This window comes from Anolis carolinensis, unplaced genomic scaffold (assembly GCF_035594765.1).
Source record: "Anolis carolinensis isolate JA03-04 unplaced genomic scaffold, rAnoCar3.1.pri scaffold_17, whole genome shotgun sequence".
NCBI lineage: Eukaryota > Metazoa > Chordata > Lepidosauria > Squamata > Dactyloidae > Anolis > Anolis carolinensis.
Genome location: NW_026943827.1, coordinates 1,918,748 through 1,938,153, shown reverse-complemented (window position 1 = coordinate 1,938,153; position 19,406 = coordinate 1,918,748). Strand labels below are relative to the sequence as shown.

The 19,406-nt window shown below is 46.0% G+C and overlaps 2 protein-coding genes and 1 long non-coding RNA gene across 6 annotated transcripts in view; 2 read left to right on the top strand and 1 right to left on the bottom strand.

Annotated features, from left to right (window-relative positions):
• The window catches only part of LOC134294606 (uncharacterized), a 122,849-nt gene that overhangs the window by 58,056 nt on the left and 45,387 nt on the right, over nt 1-19,406 (top strand). The window lies entirely within an intron of this gene.
• The window catches only part of LOC134294579 (zinc finger protein 658B-like), a 64,915-nt gene that overhangs the window by 6,757 nt on the left and 38,752 nt on the right, over nt 1-19,406 (bottom strand). Inside the window, exon 1 of one of the 2 annotated variants that reach the window (XM_062966133.1) lies at nt 4,861-4,971. The exons of the other annotated variant lie outside the window; for it this stretch is intronic. The gene's annotated coding sequence lies outside the window, so the exon portion shown is untranslated. Of the gene's footprint in view, nt 1-4,860; nt 4,972-19,406 lie in introns of those variants that run through there. 2 annotated transcript variants of the gene reach the window in all.
• LOC134294590 (zinc finger protein 135-like) overlaps nt 1-19,406 on the top strand; it is a 71,291-nt gene that overhangs the window by 31,792 nt on the left and 20,093 nt on the right. Inside the window, exons 1-2 of one of the 3 annotated variants that reach the window (XM_062966153.1) lie at nt 5,250-5,387; nt 7,707-7,792. The exons of 1 other annotated variant lie outside the window; for it this stretch is intronic. The gene's annotated coding sequence lies outside the window, so the exon portion shown is untranslated. Of the gene's footprint in view, nt 1-5,249; nt 5,388-7,706; nt 7,793-14,167; nt 14,307-19,406 lie in introns of those variants that run through there. One more of the 3 variants, XM_062966151.1, reaches the window with a different exon arrangement.

Here is a 19,406-nt window from a genome sequence, read left to right as displayed (position 1 = left end):
TGTGGGAGGCTTCTCTCATGTCCCCGTATGGAGCTAGAGCTGAAAGAGGGAGCTCATCCACACTCTCCCCGGGTGGGATTTGAACCTGGCAGCCTTCAGGTCAGCAACCCAACCTTCAAGTCACGAGGCTTTTATCCCCTAGGCCACCGGAGGCTCCTATATATTATAGGTCAGCCTCACATCAATACCAGGCAAAATTCTGGAAAAGATCATTAAGGAAGTGGTCTGCGAACACTTAGAAACAAATGCGGTCATTGCTAATAGTCAACACGGATTTACCAAAAACAAGTCATGCCAGACTAATCTGATCTCTTTTTTCGATAGAGTTACGAGTTGGGTCGATACAGGGAATGCCGTGGATGTAGCGTACCTGGATTTCAGTAAGGCCTTCGACAAAGTCCCCCACGACCTTCTGGCAAACAAACTAGTAAAATGTGGGCTAGACAAAACTACGGTTAGGTGGATCTGGAATTGGCTAAGCGAACGAACCCAAAGGGTGCTCACCAATGCGTCGTCTTCATCATGGAAAGAAGTGACAAGTGGAGTGCCGCAGGGCTCCGTCCTGGGCCCGGTTCTGTTCAACATCTTTATTAACGACTTAGACGAAGGGTTAGAAGGCACGATCATCAAGTTTGCAGACGACACAAAACTGGGAGGGATAGCTAACACTCCAGAAGACAGGAGCAGAATTCAAAACGATCTTGACAGACTAGAGAGATGGGCCAAAACTAACAAAATGAAGTTCAACAGGGACAAATGGCAAGATACTTCACTTCGGCAGAAAAAATGGAAATCAAAGATACAGAATGGGGGACGCCTGGCTTGACAGCAGTGTGTGCGAAAAAGACCTTGGAGTCCTCGTGGACAACAAGTTAAACATGAGCCAACAATGTGATGCGGGAGCTAAAAAAGCCAATGGGATTCTGGCCTCATCAATAGGGGAATAGCGTCTAGATCCAGGGAAGTCATGCTCCCGCTTATTCTATTCTGCCTTGGTCAGACCACACCTGGAATACTGCGTCCAATTTTGGGCACCGCAGATGAAGGGAGATGTTGACAAGCTGGAAAGCGTCCAGAGGAGGGCGACTAAAATGATTAAGGGTCTGGAGAACAAGCCCTATGAGGAGCGGCTTAAAGAGCTGGGCATGTTTAGCCTGCAGAAGAGAAGGCTGAGAGGAAACATGATAGCCATGTACAAATACGTGAAGGGAAGTCAAAGGGAGGAGGGAGCAAGCTTGTTTTCTGCTGCCCTGCAGACTAGGACACGGAACAATGGCTTCAAACTACAGGAAAGGAGATTCCACCTGAACATCAGGAAGAACTTCCTCACTGTGAGAAGGGCTGTTCGACAGTGGAACTCTCTCCCCGGGGCCGTGGTGGACGCTCCTTCCTTGGAGGCTTTTAAGCAGAGGCTGGATGGCCATCTGTCGGGGGTGCTTTGAATGCGATTTCCTGCTTCTTAGCAGGGGGTTGGACTAGATGGCCCATGTGGTCTCTTCCAACTCTACTGTTCTATGATTCTATGATTCTATGATATTATTAGCATAGTACAATATTAGCATTATATATGAATATATTGTACTATACCAATATACCATAATATTATTAGTAATATTACATTTAATATATAATATATAATTAATATTATTATATTATACAATATTATTATATTGTATTATTATTATTATTATTATTATTATTATTATTATTATTAGCCGCCCTGAGTCCCCTATTGGGTGAGAAGGGCGGGGGTAGAAATACTGTAATAAATAAATAAATATTATATTGTATTACATTATAATATTATTATCAAGATTATATGTATGCACAATATATTATATTATTACCATAGCACAATATTAGTAAATGAAAGAACAATACAATATTTAAAAATACAGTAGAGTCCCGCTTATCCGACTTCCGCTTATCCGACGTACCGTATTATCCGACGCAAGTCAGCTCAGTGGTTGCTCTAGCACAGCAGGCCTCTCCCATCGGAGCATCCAGCCTGCATTGCCGCGTCTCGCCCTTCCTGGCAAAATGCAGCGGGCTTCTCCACTCGTTGGGAAGGGCGGGAGGACCTCTGCATGTTGCTGATACTCAATCAGCTGTTCTGCTCGCTGGGAGGAGCGGGGCCCTCTCTGCATGTTGCTCTAAGCAGTTTCTCTAAGAAGTTTCTCTAAGCAGCAACACTTTCGGCTTCTCCGGTCGCCAGGAGGAGTGGAAGGCCGTCTGCATGTTGTTGCCTAGCAACACGCAGTCAGCTGCTCCACTCCCCGGGAGGCGCGGGGGGGGGGGGATCTGCATGTTACTGCATAGAGAAACTTCTCTAAGCAGCAACACTTTCGGCTTTTCCAGTCGCTGGGAGCGGAGGGCTCCCTGCATGTTACTGCCTAGAGAAACTTCTCTAAGCAGCAACACTTGGCTTCCCCGGTCGCTGGGAGGAGTGGAAGGCCATGTGCATGTTGTTGCCGAGCAACACGCAGCCAGCTACTCCACTCGCCAGGAAGGGGGGGGGGGGGGCTCTGCATGTTACTGCATAGAGAAACTTCTCTAAGCAGCAACACTTAGTCGGCTGCTCCATTTGCCAGGCACTGAACAGGAAATGGTGAGAGCCCTGAATGAGCTACAAAACATTCTTGCATTCATCTTATAGGAAGGGATGGCTGTTTTCACTCTAGTGTTCACGTAATATTGCTTCTTTCCCTTTTAGAGAAATAATATCTGTCCTTTATTTTGGTTCTGGTTTATGGTCAGGCATTCATATCCTAAGCACTCAAGTACCCCAGGGCAGTGGGAAAGCAGATGAGATTAAAACTACAGTATGCTCACAAAGTAGGACTGAACCTGAAGAAAAACTGTTGAGTTAATGCTGCTTTATTTCTCCATATCTGACTCCTTACACTTCCAGAAGCCCTATTTATTGAACTGCTTTTTCTGTGGATTTGTTATAAAACATGATGTTTTGGTGCTAAATTAATAAATACAGTAATTACTACATAACATTACCATGTATTGAACTGCTTTTTCTGAGGATTTGTTGTCTAACATGATGTTTTGGTGCTTAATTTGTAAAATCATAATGTAATTTGATGTTTAATAGGCTTTTATTTAACCCCTCCTTATTATCCAACATATTCGCTTATCCAACGTTCTGCCGGCCCGTTTACGTTGGATAAGTGAGACTCTACTGTAAAAACAGTTTTAACCAACATACTGAAAACCTTTCAGGATTTCAATAGGAGGTTTGCCTGCTTCTGGGCAAAGTTAAGTAGGATTGTTGTTGTTGTGTGCCTTCAAGTCATTTCAGACTTTGGGCGAGCCTAAGTCTAAAACTGAGGGCAGGGGCCGGGTAAATGGCCTTGGAGGGGCGCATCCGGCCCCCGGGCCTTAGTTTGGGGGCCCCTGCAGTAGAGTCTCCCTTATCCAAGCTAAACGGGCTGGCAGAACGTTGGATAAGCAAATATGTTGGATAATAAGGAGGGATTAAGGAAAAGCCTATTAAACATCAAATTAGGTTATGATTTTTCAAATGAAGCACCAAAACATCACGTTATACAACAAACTTGACAGAAAAAGTAGTTCAATACGAAATAATGCTATGTAGTAATTACTGTACAGTAGAGTCTTGCTTATCCAATGTTCTGGATTATCCAACACATTTTTGTAGTCAATGTTTTCAATACATCATGATATTTTGGTGCTAAATTCCTAAATACAGTAATTACAACATAACATGACTGCCCAGAGGACACCCGAGGGGGGTCGGGGAGGAGGGGGGAGGGACCGGGTTGTGGTGCAGATGGTTAAGAGCCAGACGCAAGAGATCCCTGCTGAGCGAAAGAAAGAAAGGCCGAGGGTTCGAAGCCCATGTCGGATCCACCTCCCTTGTCCTTGACCATCATCCAGAGAGCACGGTCGACCCAACCAAGGATGGATCCGGATCAAACGTGTCGCTGATGATGGGACTTGCAGTACCTTCACGGACACTGTGACCCACACTGAGAATGGACTGGGACCAGACTTGGCCCAGAGAAGCCCCTTGACCAACAGAAGATACGGCAGGGGTCACTGGGAATGGACCTTGGTTCTGGGAGTTATAGTTCACCCACATTCAGATAAACTGTGACCCCCATGGACAATGGACTGGGACCAGACTTGGCCCAGAGAAGCCCCTTGACCAACAGAAGACACTACAGGGGTCACTGGGAATGGGCCTTGGTTCTGGGAGTTGTAGTTCACCCACATTCAGAGAAACTGTGACCCCCATGGAGAATGGACTGGGACCAGACTTGGCCCAGAGAAGCCCCTTGACCAACAGAAGACACGGCAGGGGTCCCTGGGGATGGGCCTTGGTTCTGGGAGTTGTAGTTCACCCACATTCAGAGAAACTGTGACCCCCATGGACAATGGACTGGGACCAGACTTGGCCCAGAGAAGCCCCTTGACCAACAGAAGATACGGCAGGGGTCACTGGGAATGGGCCTTGGTTCTGGGAGTTGTAGTTCGCCCACATTCAGAGAAACTGTGACCCCCATGGAGAATGGACTGGGACCAGACTTGGCCCAGAGAAGCCCCTTGACCAACAGAAGACACTGCAGGGGTCTTAAAATCCCATAAACAACAGAGCAGATGGACAATGTAAACACAACGGGATAAACAGATGAAGAGAAACCACTGGAGCAGACCTCCAGGCCCGTGAGGCGTCCCGTGGAGACCCGTCTGGGGAGGAGGGCATCCTGGGAGTGGTAGGCCTCCCTCCCTCCGCCAGCCGAGGACGGGCCTGGCCCACACTCCCCTCCGCCTCCCCCCCGGGCACCCCAGGCGAGCCCCCCTCCCTCCCTCCCTCTCCCCACAGACCTCTCTCTCGGTCTCTTCCTTCTCCGCCGCCTTCTTTCCCGCCTCACAGACACAGACCAGGCCTCAGGCGAGGCGCGGCGCCGCCATCTTCCTCCTCGTCTTCCTCCTTCCCCGGAGCCCGCCCCCGCCCCTCCCATTGGCTGAGCCCGGGACGCCCCGCCCACCGGAGGCCCCCATTGGCTGCCTGCCTCCCAACCCTCCTTTGATGGAAGATGGCGGTGGCCGAGAGAGAAGGCGGCGCCGTGAGGGAGGGAGGGAGGGAGGGCCGTGTTCTCTGAGGGAGGGAGGGCGGGCGGGCGGGCGGGCGGGCGAGGGCTCCCAGGCCTTGGCCGGTCACCCCGGACCCCGCCAGGCAGGAGGGCGGGAGGGAGGGAGGGAGGGCGCCGAGGGGCCTGCCTGTGTGCCGAGGGAGGCAGGGGGTGCCGGGCCCGTGGCGGGTGGGGCCCGTGGGCAGGGCAGGGCAGGGCCAGGCTCACCCCGCTCTGGGGCCCCCCCGCCTCCGCCACCGAGGGAGAGAAGAGTGGAAGGTAAGGAAGGAGATAGTTATAATAGGATAATAATATAGGAAGACAATCAGAGAACGAGATGGAAAGAGAGCAATAGGGTCAAAGAATAATATAACAGAAGAATAGAATTACAATAATAATAATATAATAATATAAAATATATGAATACAATGATAGAATGATATGGAAATAGATCAATAGGGTCAAAGAATAATATAACAGAAGAATAGAATTACAATAATAATAATATGATAATAATATAATAATATAAAATATATGAATACAATAATAGAATGATATGGAAATAGATCGATAGGGTCAAAGAATAATATAACAGAAGAATAAAATTACAATAATAATAATATAAAATATATGAATACAATAAGAGAAGGAGATGGAAATAGATCAATAGGGTCAAATAATAATATTACAGAATAATATAATAATATGATGATAATATAATAACATAAAATATATTAATACAATAATAGAATGATATGGAAATAGATCAATAGGGTCCAATAATAATATAACAGAATAATAGAATAGAATAGTAGAGTCTCCCTTATCCAACATAAATGGGCCGGCAGAACGTTGGATAAGCGAATATCTTGGATAATAATAAGGAGAGATTAAGGAAAAGACTATTAAACATCAAATTAGCTTATGATTTTACAAATTAAGCACCAAAACATCATGTTATACAACAAATTTGACAAAAAAGCAGTTCAATAAACAGCAATGTTATGTCAAATTACTATATTTACGAATTTAGCACCAAAAAATCACAATGTATTGAAAACATTGGCTACAAAAATGCATTGGATAGTCCAGAAGCTTGGATAAACGAGTGTTGGATGAGACTCTACTGGAGTAATAATAATGGTATTTTGTGTCCCGCCTCCATCTCCCCGGAGGGATTCAGGGCGGCTGACGTGGGGCCAGGGCCAGGCCATTGCATACAAGACGCGCATCATCAACAAATACAAATACTTTCACTGTCATAGAGTAAAGGTCAAGGTTTCCCCTGACGTTAAGTCCAGTCGTGACCGACTCTGGGGGTTGGGGCTCATCTCCATTTCTAAGCCAAAGAGCCGGCGTTGTCCGTAGACGCCTCCAAGGTCATGTGGCCACTGGCATGACTGCATGGAGCGCCAATGTTACCTTCCCACCGGAGCAGTACCTATTCATCTACTCACATTGGCATATTCTCGAACTGCTTAGTTTGCAGGAGCTGGGGCTAACAGCGAGTGCTCATTCCGCTCCCGGGATTTGAACCTGGGACCTTTCGGTCTGCAAGTTCAGCAGCTCGGTGCTTTAACACACTTCGCCACCGGGGCTCCTCGTAATATAGTAAAGCAATAAAATAGTAACAATAGCATCATAAAACATGGTATAAAAACAGTACAAAGGAATTGAACGAGAGTGAACTGGGCCAAAGGGCGAGGAGTGAAAATTATAAAGTAACAGAATAAAAGAATAGAATAATATAAAAATGGAATAATAGAACATGACAATATAATTACACAATAACGCAATAATAGAATAATAATAGTAATAGAATAACATGAATATGCAATAATATAATATATTTAAGGGTAAAGGTTTTCCCCTGGTGTTGAGCCCAGTTGTGTCCAGCTTTTTTTTGGGCGGGGGGGCTCGCCTCAATTTCTGAGCCGAAGAAAGAGCCGGCGTTGTCCGTGCCTCCAAGAGTCATGTGGCTACATGCAGCAGTACCTATTGATTTACTCACGTTTCCATGTTTTCAAGTTGGTAGAAGCGGGAGCTCACCCCACTCCCCGGATTCAAACCGCTCACCTTTCAGTCCGGAAGTTTAGCAGCTCAGCGGTTTAACCCACTGCATCACCAGGGGCTTCTTCATTAGAATATATTACAATTACTATACTATAGTTTATTATATATTATTTTTTATTATTATAGTGTTATATTGTATTAGTATATTATGTTATTATTATCAAATAATATAATATTATATTAGATTTCTTTTTCACAATATACTTTATTATTATATATTATGTCATACTATATTACAATTTTACATTATCGTATGATTATTAATATATTATTATTATTTTATCATAATATAATGGTATAAGTATCCTATCTGATTTGTCATCGATGCCCTCGTTTGGGCTTCACGCAAATCTACCCCTATACAACCCTGTGCTTTGACCAAAGTCAAATTGTAATCATGATATAATATTAAAAATAATTATAATATTTTATTATATATTATTGTATTCTTTTTATGATATTATACTATTATTTTTATAATAATATATTTTTATGTTTTCCCTCCTCCTTCCCTTTGGCACACAGCAAACAGAGGAATTGATCAGCAGCTGAACAGACTGGAGAGAGAGAGAGAGAGAGAGAGAGAGAGAGAGAGAGAGAGAGAGAGAGGGGTCTGGGGAGAACTGACCCTGATTTAGAGGAGTTGTAGGGACTGGGATGTATAGTTCACCTGCCATCTAAGAACTGCACTCTGAACCCCACCAATGATGGACCTGGAACTCACTTGGCACACAGGCCCAACACGGCCAACTTTGCATACTGATGGGGTTTGGGGGCGATTGACCTCGACTTCCAAGAGTTATAGTTCACCCATATTGGAATGTATAGTTCACCAACAATCAATGAGGACTCTGAACTCCACCAACAATTGACCTGGAACGAACTTGGCAAACAGAACCCCCATGACCAGCAAAAAATACTGGAGGTCTTTGGGGGGAATTCACCTTGATTTGGGGGAGTTGTAGTTCACCTGCATCCAGAGAGGACTGTGAACCCAAACACGGATGGATGTTGACCAGACGTGGCACACAGACCAGATATGCCGAGATGTGATTACTGGAGGGGTTTGGAGGGACTGATCTTCCTTTCTGGGAGTTGTAGTTCACCCACAACCACGGAAACTGCGACCTCCACTGATGATGGATCTGGACCACACTTGGCACATGGAACCCCATGTAACTCAACCTACTGGAGGAGTTGGAGGGGACAGACTCACCATGGTGGGAGTTGTAGTTCAGCCTACAGCCAGTAAGCACACTGGACCCCACTCGTGATGCGTCAAGAGCAAACTTACCCAACATACAAACTTGGAAGTATTGATGGAGTTTCTGGGGGTTAACTTGGCATGATGGGAGTTGTAGTTCACCCACAATCTTATGAGTTTTGGACAATTAAAACACTGACTTTGTGATCTTGCTGAATTTCTACATTCACTTTGGATTATAGAGCAGAACGGAAGAGTCGGAAGAGACTGCAGGAGGCACCCAGTCCAGGCCTCTGCCGTGCAAGGAAAGTGCAAAGTACCCCTGACAGATGTGCATCTGGCCTCTGGTTAAAGGATTCCAGAGGAGCCTCCACTACATTTTGAGGCAGAGAGTTTCACTGTCGAACAGCTCTTACAGTCAAGAAGTTCTTCTTAATGTTTAGATGGAATCTACTTTCCTGTAATTTGAACCCACTGCTGTGAGTGATCAGAAAGGGAAAAATAAGAATCAAATGTCCATATTGGAATTAAATATACATAGCACATAACTCTGTTGACATGGAAGAGAAAGCATATAAATGTATCGAATGTGGAAAGAGGTTTAGTCTGCATGGAAACCTGAAGAGACATCAAAGGACTCACAAAGGGGAGAAACCCTATAACTGCCTGGAGTGTGGACAGAGCTTCACTCAGAAGGGACACTTACATTCACATCATAGAATTCACCCTGGAGATAATGGTGTTAATTGACCCCAGAGTGTCATTCTAACATGTACCAAAGCAACTCTTGCACATTTTGGAAATTCAAGCTCAAAGTTGGGACATTTCATCACATGTGGTGTATTGTAGAAAGATTGAACTAAAATATGTTCCATTCTGGAAGGAAACAAGGTTAAATGAAACTAAAGTTTTATATGCTGAGAATGGTGGAAGATCAATTAGAATGAAAGCATGGGTAGTTACTGTGAGATACTAAAGTGAGAATTGACAGGGATGGAAGGAATGTTTTATTCCAAAGCAAAAACAATGGCTTATGAAGACCTGCAAATTAGCCACATCGAACTAACTGACAATAACATGGGCAAATGTCAGTTGTAATAGGTATTAATTGGAAGTGTGTTATCACAAATAGAAGTGTTGTTATATTATACTATCGAAAGGGAGTAGAATAATGAGAGATAAAAATTAACAGATAGAATGAGGCTTTTAGGCACGTATCCCTGTCTGTTTGTTAGTTCAGTTGTGTGTCTATGTAGGTCACTGTTTTGCTAGTGTGTTAGTTTCTGATTTAGTTTTGTATCTCGTGTAGTAGTTAGTTTCATGTTCAGTTGAAGCATTATAAATTATTTCTGCCTTCCTTGTATTGTTACTTTTAATTTTTTATTTTTTATTTTCAAAAAATAGGGTGATTTATAAGGGTCAAAATGGCTGAAACTGGAGAGGTGGGTAGAAATGACTGACTTATCGATTTTCTGTATTTGAAAACAAATTGTAATGCTTAGAACCGCTATTCTGAATTGTGATGCATGTTAACTATATATAATTGATTACAGACATATAATTGACACTGAATCAGACATGTATACAATAAATTAGTCTTGATGGATCAAGGGTGTGTGTGTGTGTGTGTGTGTGTGTAAGGAACTGGAGTGTTTGTGTGGGTGCTTGTGAAGAACAGAAGAAACAGGCCTCAAAAGAAAATGGAGTCCACGCAAAGTCTGACATGGGATGGACTTGGCGGGTGAAGCAAGGAATCAGCAAGGCGTCTCTCACCTGGCAAGACGGAACGAGGGTCCAGGAAGGCCTATCCGAATAACCACGGGCAATGAAGTGTGCAGCTGGCACCCCAAACGTCATGCAGCCTGAGACTGAGCATGTTTTGAAACCAGGCCGTAAGAACAGAAGGAACCGAAAGAAGGACGAAACTTTAGGCCAGGGGTCCTCAAACTTTTGAAGTGGAGGGCCGGTTCACGGTCCTTCAGACTATTGGGGGGGCTGGACTATGATGAAATAGTCCAAAATTAGGATTGTTGTTGTTGTGTGCCTTCAAGTCATTTCAGACTTAGGACAACCCCAAGTCTAAAGTTCAGGACAGGGGCCAGGTCAATGACCTTGGGGGCCGCATCTGGCCCACGGGCCTTCGTTTGGGGACCCCTGCTTTAGACTATCAAATGCAGGGGCCTCAAAGATCCAGCACGCTTTCCGGAACCGCCGAGACCACGTCTGTCGGGAGAACGTGATCACCTCTTCCGAGCAGGGCCTGTGCGTGAGAATATGGATGTATGGGTCTGCGTGTGGGTGAGAGCTCTTTCGGGATGTGATTTTGATATGATTCTGATGTGATTATCAATAAATGTTACAATGAAAGTGTTAAAACCAAATTTGGTCTCTGAGCCTCATTGATCCATCACGATTCCCTAAACACTCTGCATCCATCAAAAGAACAGGAACCCTTTTGGTTCATAACGGACCAAGAGGTGTCATCCATAAATAAGATAAGATACAATAGAATAAGTAATACTTACCCAATGCTCCCATGAAAACATGCCCACAGATGGCACCAAATTCCAAAGCTCTGGATGAGCTCACCCAGCGGTTTCATGTCCGTGTTCAATAGCATGGGGGAAGGAATCGAGCCTTGCGGCACCCCACAAGCCAAAGGCCAACGGTCCGAGCAGGTGTCCCCCAGCACCCCCATCGGGCGCCTCTCAGGGTCCCCTTTGTCCCTACAAAGCAAAGCCAAAGGGGTCATCAGCCCCCAAAAAGCCATGTCATTGAGAGTGAACCCTACAAAACCCCACAACGCAATGGCTGTGGGGCCGAGAAGGTGTCTCCCAAAAATACCTCCAGGAAGGACCAGAGCCACTGCCCCCAAGTCCCATTCCCACGAGGCATCCCAGAAGGAGACCGTGGTCTACAGTATTGAAGGCCAAGAGCTCGAACACTGTTTCCATCCTAAATATCTTGGTGTCACCTTAGATCGAACACTAACATATAGGAAACACGGCATGAACACCAAGCACAAAGTAGCTGCACACAACAAAATCCTGCGGAAACTGACTGGCAGCGCATGGGGTGCAGACCCACAAGTAATAAGAACATCAGCCCTGGCCTTGTCTTTCTCAACTGCTGAGTGAGCCTGTCCTGTCTGGAACAAGTCTGCCCATGCGAAGCAGGTGGACATAACACTGAACGAAACATGCAGAATCATCACAGGAGGCCTTAAACCTACACCTGATGATAAACTCTACAACTTAGCTGGCATTGCCCCTCCTGACGTGCAACGGGAAATTGTTCCTAACGTGGGAGAAATAAGGTTGAACATTGTGAAAGCCACCCTCTGTATGACTATCAGCCTCCTCCCACCAGACTCAAATCAAGGAAGGGCTTCATGAGAACCACCACTCCCTCCTCTTGATGTCCCTCCAGCAACAGCAAGGGTGTCCCTCTGGGCAGCTAAACCAGGCAGTGCCAACTGGATGGCCCCCCACGAGGGTCTTCCTTCCTCCAGGGCCAAACCAAGAATGGGCCACTTGGAAGTCCCTGAACAGACTCAGAAGCGGATTGGGCAGATCTAAAGGGAACCTGGCAAGGTGGCACTCCCTGGAGGAATCCTCCCCCTTGTGTGACTGTGGAGCAGAACAAACAAGTCAGCATATGTATGCTTGCCCACAATGCCCTGCCTCATGGACAGAGGAGGAGTTGTTTAAAGCTATCAACAATGCAGGCACTGTTGCTCGCTTTTGGTCTAAAACTATTTAGCTGCTTGTGATTTCCTTTATTTTATCACTTTTAAATTTATTATGCAATGCTTTTGACACGAAATAAATAAGGCAGCTGAGAGGTCAAAGAGAACCAAGAGGGACACCCTCCGCCCGTCTAGGTCCCTCTGCCCCTCCCCTCCTCCCCACACGAGGAGTGAAAAAGACTCACCGGGATGTGGACCCAACCGGGCGACACAGGTACAGGCTGAAAACACAATGGGCAAGGAGCCAGAACCGAGAGAGAGAGAGAGAGAGAGAGAGAGAGAGAGAGAGAGGGACTGCCTTCCTTCCTGCTGTGAACGGGAAAGTGAGCTTCCCAAGGGACCGGCCTTCAGAGGGAGATGCTGCAGCGCATCACAAGGGTCTCCATGGCGCCCCCTGCAGGCACGGAACAGCCATCCAGGGAGGGAGGGGGGAGGGAGGGAGGGAGAGTTCCCTTGATGGGCAGGACGGGAAAGCCTTTGGAATAATATATAATAATAATAATAATAATAATAATAATAATAATAATAATAATAATATAACATTATAAAAAGAATGAGTCCCGGTGGTGAAGTGTGTTAAAGTACTGAGCTGCTGAACTTGCAGACCGAAAGGTCCCAGGTTAAAATCCCGGGAGCGGAGTGAGCACCCACTGTTAGCTCCAGCTTCTGCCAACCTAGCATTTCAAAAACATGCCAATGTGAGTAGATCAATAGGTGCCACATAGGAAGGCCACATGACCTTGGAGGTGTCTATGGACAACAGCGGCTCTTCGGTTTGGAAATGGAGATGAGCCCCAACTACCAGAGTCGGTCACGACTGGACTTAACATCAGGGGAAACCTTTACCTTTTACTATAAAAAGAGTACAATAATATATAATAAAATATTATCATAAGTATTATATCATAATTGTAATTTGACTTTGGTCAAAGCACAGGATCGTATATTTTGGCAAAGGGTAGATTTGCGTGAAGCCCAAAGGAGTGGATCGACAACAAATCGGATAGGATAATTATAATATTGTATGATATTATAATATTATAATTATCTTATCCCATCCGATTTGATGTCAATAATATAGTAATAATCATATGATAATATAATAATTGTAATATATTATAATGACATGATATATAATATATTATAAAATAATAATGCAATGTAATATAATATTTCATAATATCACACTTTAACACTATAGTAATAAAATAATATAATACTAAAATATAATAACTCTATTATAATATAAAATATATTATATTGTAAAATAATGATGTAAGGCTGTGGAAGGGGAGGGGGCTTTGCTGGGACCTCATGCCGTGGCCGACCATCACGAAGGAAGGAATTCTTATGTATTGCAACGGTTATTTTATTGTATAATATAGTGTAGCGTTATAACTTTGAATCATTATAATATGATTTTTATATTATAGTATTATTACATATTATTATACTGTTATACTGTTATAATATTATTATCAAATATATTTATAATATTATTATTATATAACAATGTATTGTAACAGTATAGTAATAATAATAACCCGGCGTTGCCCAGGTTCTTTGACCGAGTCAGCCTTTCCCTGGTCCCAAAGGCCTGAGGTTGTGTCTGAACTCCCAGGATCTGCCAGGACCTCCCTCGGTGGCGGAAGAGCGAGAGGCGGGGCGAGTGTGCTCAGAGGCCTCCCGGGTGGGGCTGGGCGCCCTCTCTGGCGGGAGGGAGAACTACAACTCCCACGGGGCAGCCCCTCCCCTCCCCTCCCCTCCCATTGGCTGAGCCAGTCCCGGGGCTCCGTGTGCCGAGGGCGGGCCAGGCCCCTCCTGGGTGGGGGTCCCGGTGTCCCCGGTTGAGGGCGAACTACAACTCCCAGGAAGGAAGGAAGGAAGGAAGGAGGGACAGTCTGTGCCTTCACAGGCCTCAATCGGCCCACGGAAGCCCCGCCCTGCCGCCCGTCAATCAAAGGAGGGGGAGCGGCAGGCAGCCAATGGGGTTCCTCCGGCGGGCGGGGCGTCCCGGGCTCAGCCAATGGGAGGGGCGAGGGCGGGCTCCGGGGAAGGAGGACGAAGGAGAAGATGGCGGCGCCTGGCCTGGCCTGAGGCCTGGTCTGTGTCTGTGAGGCGGGAAGGAAGAGAACGGAGAGGCCGAGAGAGAGAGAGAGAGAGAGAGAGAGAGGTCTGTGGGGAGAGGGAGGGGGGCTCGCCTGGGGTGCCCGGGGGGAGGCGGAAGGAGCCCGGCCTGCCTCGGGGTGTGAGGCCGCGGAGGGCGAGTGTGAGGCCAGGCCCGTCCTCGGAGGAGGGAGGGAGGGAGGACTCCAACTCCCAGGATGCCCTCCTCCCCAGACGGGTCTCCACGGGACGCCTCACGGGCCTGAAGGTCTGCTCCTGTTGTGTCCCTTCACCTGTCTCTCCCGTTGTGTTTCTGTGATCCATCTGCTCTGTTGTTTATGTGATTTTAATACGTTCTCAGCCGCTTTGGGTCCCCTGAGGGAGGAGAGATATAAATACAGATCTATTATTATTATTATAATTATTATAATATTTCATTATATATTATTGTACTCATTTTACAATATTATTATTATTTTATTGTATGACACAGCAAACAAGATAGATCTGCTGGATTTCGTGTCACAAAACCACAAGTCGAACACTTCCCAAGCGTCTAGGACTGTGTGATGTATTTTCGGATGATGTGTGAAGATCCCAGTAGGGTGGCCTTTTGCAGTTGGCAGGTTGTGATTTTGTCAATGTCTATTGTTTCCAAATGCCGGCTGAGATCTTTTGGCACGGCACCCAATGTGCCCATCACCACCGGGACCACCTGCACTGGTTTCTGTCAGAGTCTTTGAAATTCAATCTTGAGGTCCTGATAGCGGCTGAGTTTTTCCTATTGTTTTTTGTCAATGCGACTGTCACCTGGGATGGCAACCAGTTATTATTATTATTATTATTATTATTATTATTATTATTATTATTATAAAAGCAGGCCTGCGTGCACAGCTGGCCATGTTGGGTCTGTGTGCCAAGTCGGGTCCAGATCTGACCTCAGCTGGGTTCAGTGCTTTCTGGCTGCAGGTGAACTACAACTCCCAAAACCAAGGTCCATTTTCACCACAATTTTCAGTATGTTCAGTTGGTGGTGGGGCCAGTCTATTGTCGGTGGGGGTCGAGGTGTCAGTGAAGGTACTGCAAGTCCCATCATCCGTGGCAAGTGTGGTCCAGATCCATCCTTGGTTGGGTCGACTGTGATGTCTGGATGATGGTCAAGTACAACGGAGGGGGAGGGGAGCTCAATCCGACACGGGTTTTGAACTCATGGCCTTTGGGTCAGCAGTGATCTTTTGCTGCTGGCTATTAACCAGTCGTGCCAGAACCCGGCCCTTCCCATCCTCCTCCCCGACCCTCTTTGACCCTCCTCGGGCTGTTCTCTGGGCCTTATGCTGAGAGGAGGGCGAGGCAGGCCGCAGCTGAGTGTGCTCCAGAGGGCTCTCAGGCTCCGCTTCCTCGAGCCATCCTCCCGGCATAAGGATGGGGAGGAGGGTGAGACCCACAGTGTCTGGGAGCGCTCCAGAAGTTTCTCAGCTGCTACGTGCCTTCCTCCTCGTATTTTGGCATGAGGATGCGGCCGACCACCCTGTCCTTATGCCAAGAGGACAGGGAACGTGAGGAGGAGGGCCAGAGGGAAGCACCCAGGGGGCCAGATCCACCCCCCCCCCGGGCCTTACTTTGCCCATGCCTTCCTTAGGGGGAGAAAAGCGATATATAGATGTAGTAAATGAATAAATAAATATAGTCTGCGTTTTGCACAAGCCCTTGCCCTGCCCTCTCGAATCTGATCGTGCCCACTTTTTCCGCTTACTGGTCGGTTGATGTCAGTTGATTATGTTGTTTTAGGGTGCTTTTACTTTTTCTCATTTCAACAGTTTTAATTATATTGTTTATTTGTTATATGTTTTTAATTGTGTTTTACCTTCGAATCCTTGTTTATGCTGGGCTTGGTCCCCATGCAAGCCGCCCGGAGTCACTTCGGGGAGACAGATGGTGGTGGGAAATAAGAATAAAATTATTATTATTATTATTATTATTATTATTATTATTATGTACATACAATATATAGGTGTCAATATATTTTCCAATTCTCGATCACTTCCTTGTTCCTTCCTTCGCTCCTCCTTTCCCTTCCTTCCTCCATTCTTCCTTCCCTTCCTCCTCCCTTCTTATTTATTTATTTGGGTATTTATTTCTCATGTCAGAATTGAACTGAGGGTACAAGTTGTAATGGATTTCCAAACATAGAGATATACTTTTTTAGAAAAAAACTTGGCATTAATACTAAATTTCTTTTGCCCACTTGGAGTGAGTGACTCTGGTGTTCTGTTTGGAAGGTCATCCCTTGTGCATGTAGCAGGGCTCAGAATGCATTGCAGTCGGTGGTCTGTGGTTGGCTCTTCTCCACACTCGCATGTCGCGGACTCCACTTTGTGGCCCCATTTCTTAAGGTTGGCTCTACATCCCATGGTGCCAGAGCGCAGTTTGTTCAGCGCCTTCCAAGTCGCCCAGTCTTCTGTGTGCCCAGGGGGACGTCTCTCATCTGGCGTCAGCCACTGATTAAGGTTCTGAGTTTTAGCCTGCCACTTTTGGACTCTTGCTTGCTGAGGTTTTCCTGCGAGTATCTCTGTAGATCTTAGAAAGCTATTTCTTCATTTAAGGTGTTGGCGTGCTAGCTGATACCAGAACAGAGGATGGGCCGGAGATGTCGCTGCCTTGGTCCTTTCATTACAGGCTGCTACTTCCCAGCGGATGTCAGGTGGTGCAATGCAGGCTAACCAGTATAATTTCTCCAGTGGTGTAGGGCATAGACATCCTGTGATAATACGGCATGTCTCAGTAAGAGCCATGCACTGTTTTAACGTGGTGAGATGTATTCCACACTGGGCATGTGCATTCAGCAGCAGAGTAGCCAAGCACAAAGGCAGATGTCTTCACTGTGTCTGGTTGTGATGTCCAAGTTGGGCCAGTCCGCTTTCGTATAATGTTATTTCTAGTGCCCACGTTTTGCTTGACATTGAAGCAGTGCTTCTTGTAAGTCAGAACATGTTCCAGCGTAACTCCCAGATATTTTGGTGTGCTGCAATGCTCCAGTGGGATTCCTTCCCAGGTCATCCCCTGAGTTCGAGATGCTTGTCTGTTCTTAAGGTGAAAAGCACACGTCTATGTTTTAGATGGATTAGGGATCAGCTGGTTTTCCTTGTAATAGGCAGTAAGAGCACCTAAAGCTTCAGAGAGCTTCTGTTCAACCATTTCAAAGCTCCCTGTTTGGGCGGTGATGGCACGATCGTCAGCATAGATGAAACTCCGTCCCTTCTGGCAATGGCTGCTCATTTGTGTAAATGTGAAATATGGATGGAGCAAGCACCCTCCCCTGAGGGAGACCGTTCTTCTCTTTCCTCCATCTGCTTCTCTGGCCCTGGAATTCAGCAAAAAGCTCCTGTTTTGTAGCAGATTTCCTATGAAGCAGGTGAGGTGGGTAAACGTAAAGGTTTTCCCTTGACATTAAGTTCAGTTGAGTCTAAGCCGAAGAGCCGGCGTTGTACGTAGACATCTCCTAGGTCATGTGGCCAGCATGCCTGCATGGAGCACTGTTGCCTTCTCGCCAGAGCGGTACCTATTGATCTACTCACATTTGCATGTTTTCACGCTGCTAGGTTGGCAGAAGCTGGGGCTAACAGCAGGAGCTCACCCAGTTCCTTTGTTGAGAACCACTGTTCCGGTCCTTCCAGTTTTTCTTGCTTCGCTAATCCTTTGACTACTTACCTTATTTGGTTGGCATGATAATATAATTTAATATCTGGGAGACCTAACCCTCCTTCTTTTTGTGGTTGTACAATTTAGTTTTATTTATATATCCACAGAATGCCACTCCCTCTCACTTTGGAGGATTCATAAGTCTTTTCATCGTTTGAGGTTCCATTTAATTTTAGTTTATTTCATTCTTCTTTCAATTGATGTGTTTCCTTTAGAAAAATTGTGTCACCTTTAGATTTAAGAATCTGATTGGTAATCATTTTCTGTTTATAGCAGGAGCCAAGGCCTCAGCAGTTGAGCAATATCACCTTCACCTAATCCGCCATTTTGCTTGCATTGTTGTATTTATCTGTTAGTCCCTGTAAAACACAGCACCATATTGTGCCACATTGCCTCCCCCTAATAATAATAACAACAACAACAACAACAACTTTATTTTTGTATCCCACCATCTCCCTGAAGGGACGGCGCCTCCTTCTCCTGGCTCAGGTGAGCGGCCGGACGGCAAATAGGAGGCTGGCGAGGAGGGAGCCGGGCACTTTTCCCTCAGCGCATCTGCTGGTGGTGAAGCATGAGGACCTCTTCGCCCTCCCTCAAGTGCGGCCTTGTAACTTCAGGGAGGCGCCCGCTTTCATTCAATCACAAGGACTGCAAATGGTGACGCTGCCCCTCAGCAACACCCACCTCCCTCCTTCCCTCCCTCACCCGAGTATAAGCTAAGGGGGGCTATTCAGCATTAAAAACGTGCTGAAAAAGCCGGCTTATACTTGAGTATATAGGGTATTTGTTTGTAGTTCTATCATTACCATTAGAAACCTTCCTTCCATATCTGTCTTAACCATGTGAGGGTGCCAGAGTTTGGGGAGATAGAATACCAGGCTATTTCTTTTGGAAGTTCCCTCTGATGCCAGTTCTTCTCCCGGTCGTTTTTGTTTTCAGCCTTACAGAATCAAAGGGTAACATTTCAGGCCATCTGGAGACCCCTTGAAGGCTTCTTCCAAAAGGCATCCAGGGAAGACATTTTCTCTCCGTGGCTTCCAGTTTTCTTAAGATTTCCTTGAGCCTAGCTAGTTCTTCTTCTGTTGCTGAAAGTCTTCCCCTGGATGGAGGAAAAAGAAGAACAGGGGGAAGTGGGCAAAGGGGAAAGGAGTTGGCAGGAAGGAGGCTTTTTGGCTGGAGCGGTGCCTGTCTTTGCATCTCATCATGGGCTCTACAGAGGGAATGCATGGCCTGGATGGAACGTAGTTCAGCATGGACTCATTTTGTGAAGATCCCAACAAACTTCAATTTGGTTTTGAAATTAGCCAGTTGGAAATGCAGGTCCTTGTGAGTTTGGAAGATTCATTTGGGAAATGTGGCCGGAGTGACACTTTGAGATGCTGAGGAAGCAAAGTTGGGAGTCCCTGTGGCGTGAAAGATAACAACACAACCAGTAAAGAAATCCTTGTTCCTTTGAGCATTTAGCACA